Source organism: Myotis brandtii, unplaced genomic scaffold (assembly GCF_000412655.1).
Source record: "Myotis brandtii unplaced genomic scaffold, ASM41265v1 scaffold123, whole genome shotgun sequence".
NCBI classification, from domain to species: domain Eukaryota; kingdom Metazoa; phylum Chordata; class Mammalia; order Chiroptera; family Vespertilionidae; genus Myotis; species Myotis brandtii.
Window position 1 is genome coordinate 17085182 of NW_005354291.1, and position 3497 is coordinate 17088678.

The window sequence follows — 3497 nt, forward strand, 5'->3', positions numbered from 1 at the left end:
GCCAGGGTGGGGTGCTGCCTGCAGGCTGCGCTTTCCTGCTCATGGATCACCGGATCACTGCAGAGACCGGGGGCAGGCCCTGCTGGGTGCTGCCTGTGGGGAACGGCGATCCCAGGAGCAGGCCCACCTCGGGGCCACCCACCCTCCTCACTTGCCTGCTCTGGGATGGCCATGGCGAGCCCAGGAGCAGGCCCATCTGGGGGCCTGACGCCCTCCGCACTTGCCTGCTCTGGGATCGCCATGGGGTCCCAGCTGGCAGTGGGGCTTAGGCGGCACACAGGGGTCCCGGCTGGGGGCGGGGCTTAGGTGATGTGATCTCGCCGCCCAAGCCCGGCCGCACAGGGGGCCCGGATGGTGTCTGGCGCTGGCCAGCCCTGCCTGCAGTATGCAAATTAGCCGCCATCTTTGATGACGGCTAATTTGCATATGGCACTGATTAGCCAATGGGAAGCGTAGCGAAGGTACGGTCAATTACCCTTTTTGTCTTTTATTAGATAGGATAATACTTGATGATAGGTGATTACAAGGTTTTTAGTCCATACTCAGAAGGAATTTAAAGGATTCAGTGGTTTGCTTTGACAAAACTTTCATACTCATCTGCTGCTTTATGTGAATGAATTTTCTCCCATGTTACATTAATAAAAATGAAAGTGGAAACAGAACCAATACTCTAATATGGTTCATTATGACAAATCATATTGGTTCATAGATAATGCAGTTTAACTCATTATAAGACTCATTATAAGATGCATTTCTTTTGTTTGTTTGTTTTTTGTTAATTCTCACCCAAGGATACTTTTCTATTGATTTTTAGGAAGAGTAGAAGAGAGAGGGATGTAGAGAGAGAAACATCAATGTGAGAGAAACACATCAATTGGTTGCCTCTTGCATGAGCCCTGACCAAGGCCTGGGCCGGGGAGGAGCCTGCAACCAAGGTATGTGCCCTTGACGAATCGAACCCAGGACCCTTTGGTCATCCACAGGCCGATGCTCTATCCACTGAACCACATCGGCTAGGGCATAAGATGCATTTCTAATAAAATTTAGCTTTTATACACTGTGTGGCCAGATTATTATGACCGACCAGATTATTATGACCACCCCATCAATACAATGAAATGTGAATTCGCTATGCAAATAATAATAATAAAACCTTTAGAGTATTTGCTTAGGAAGTTTTCAATATTCAGTATTTTTGGAAGTGTCAATGAAGTGTATATAATGATTATTAAGATATATAAAATTAATGTTTGATCAATTATGCATTACAATAAGTATAAAAACTAAATTTCAAAAGGAAAATTTTAACACCTAGCACCTTATCTCACAGGAAATTTTGATTAATTTAAATTTTAGCTTTTGTACACTTTGCAGAGAAGTATGATAAGCAAGTTAGGAATTTTGAGCATAGAAATATATACATGTATTTTTTTAATTGTGTTTATTTTATTTATTTTTGAAGGGGGAGAGAGAGAGAGAGAGAGAAAGAGAAAGAGAGAAACAGAAACATCAGTATGAAAGCTGAATATGGATCTGTTACCTCCTGCAGGTCTGTTACTGGGGATTGAACCCGAAACCAGGGCATGTGCCCTGAGAATTGAACCAGCAACCTTTGGTTCATGGGAAGACATTCAATTGGCCAGAGCCATAAATATTTTTTTATGATAAAATTTTATAGGATAAGTAAATGGAAAAATGAGTTAAAATGAAATACAACAGTGTATTTGTGACTTTAAAAGGAGCTTTTTGTGTTTTAAAATAGATTGTGATAGATACCAATTTGCTATATTTTCAGATGAAAGAGTATAGTTTTTAGATTTCAATATTTAATGTAGTATATTAGTTACATTTTTTGTACCTATTTAAACATCTGATAGAAAGTAGTAGATGTTAACTTTAAAATGTGTGAAGAGATACTTTTCTATAGTCTTAGAGCAAACAAAAATAATGAAGGACAGGTTTGAGCTCTATATTCCTCTCTTTTTCTTTTTTCTCTTTAATGAAGCCAGAAAAATTTTGAGTCCCCATTAAACACGGACACTATATTATAAATATTTTTATTCTATCAAGTTTGCTGTTGTAGATAAAGCTAAACCCAGAAAGATTTCTTCCTTTTAAATTTGCTTAATTAACTAAACATGAAGTTTCAAGTTTGGTTTGTAAAAGTTTCCTCTAGGGGGTGACATTGTACAAGGCTTTCCATGACCTTGTATACATGTTATTTAAGAGCCATTTATTTATATGATCATAGAAAAAGTAAATCCAGTTTTCAGGAACTTGTAAATATGTATGGTTATTTCAATTCTGGACAACAAGTGAAAAATTATAGTTTTGTTTAAATAAAGGCTAACTGTGATGTTAACACATATGGATGTTAGGATTAATAATTAGTTTCCTATTTTTCATTGTTGTTGTTAATCACACAGAAACTGGGTTTTCTAAAGCCAGTCAGACAAGCTTAACTAAGCCAGTAAAAATAAGCTATTTTCTTTTTTGTTAATTTCTAAATCTTTAAGATTAATCAGAACCCAGAGTCCTGTTATCTAAGTACTTACTTTTTTATTAGCCAACTAAGGATTCTTTAGTATAGCAATAACAGGTTAATAATTTACAAAAAACACACAGAAAGTTGGACCATTGATTTATCCGCTAGCATTTCATTCTTTTAGCTTATATTTGTTTTTGCAAACATATACAAACATGAATTTTATTTTGTAAAAATAGTCAATTTAATAGTTACTCCTTTTTGAGTAAAGTAAATCATTTCATCATTAGGTTCTTTTAACCTGTCCCTAAGATTGAATGGACAGGGTCAGTGGAATTAACTAACTTGTTCTTACCTATCATTTTCTTTTCTTTTGGTACTCATGCAATTTTGGTAAGATTCATTTTTTATGTCACTTGTGTTTGATTGTTCAGAGTGAAAGCTTACATACTCTTGAGCAGCACAGGTCTATATATAAAAGGTTCAGTGTTTGATATTTTTCTGCATTCATTCAATGTATCGTTTTTCTGTGGCTTGGCAAGGTTGTTGTTTTTTTAAGTGGTTTTTGTTTTTTACCTCAGTTAGTTATTATTTCTCTTTGAAAGCACTTGGATTCCATTGTACTTCCACTATGGGATTGTTATATATTCTTTATTTTCTTTTTAGTAGTTGCTCTAATGTTTACAATAACTTATCACAGCCTACTGTCATGTAATATACCATCTCACATATAAAGTTAAGAACTTTGTTTTCTCCTCTCCTGTTCTTTGGTTTTGGTTGACATAATGTTTATTTATACATATGCCACAAAACCTTATTTTTTAAACTTGTTTTAAAGAAATGTATAAAATGAAATAATTTTTAAAAATATTTTCTCCATAATTACCATTTTCAGCTCTCTTCATTGTTTTGCATAGACCCAAGTTTTAAATCTGGTTGTCACTTTCTTTTGTTTGGAAGAGCTTTATTATACACACACACACACACACACACACACACACATACATACATA

At 35.7% G+C, this 3497-nt stretch overlaps 1 protein-coding gene across 2 annotated transcripts in view; it reads left to right on the plus strand.

The window, feature by feature from the left end:
• The window catches only part of VTA1 (vesicle (multivesicular body) trafficking 1), a 49043-nt gene that overhangs the window by 4727 nt on the left and 40819 nt on the right, over positions 1–3497 (plus strand). The gene's annotated exons all lie outside the window — the stretch shown is intronic.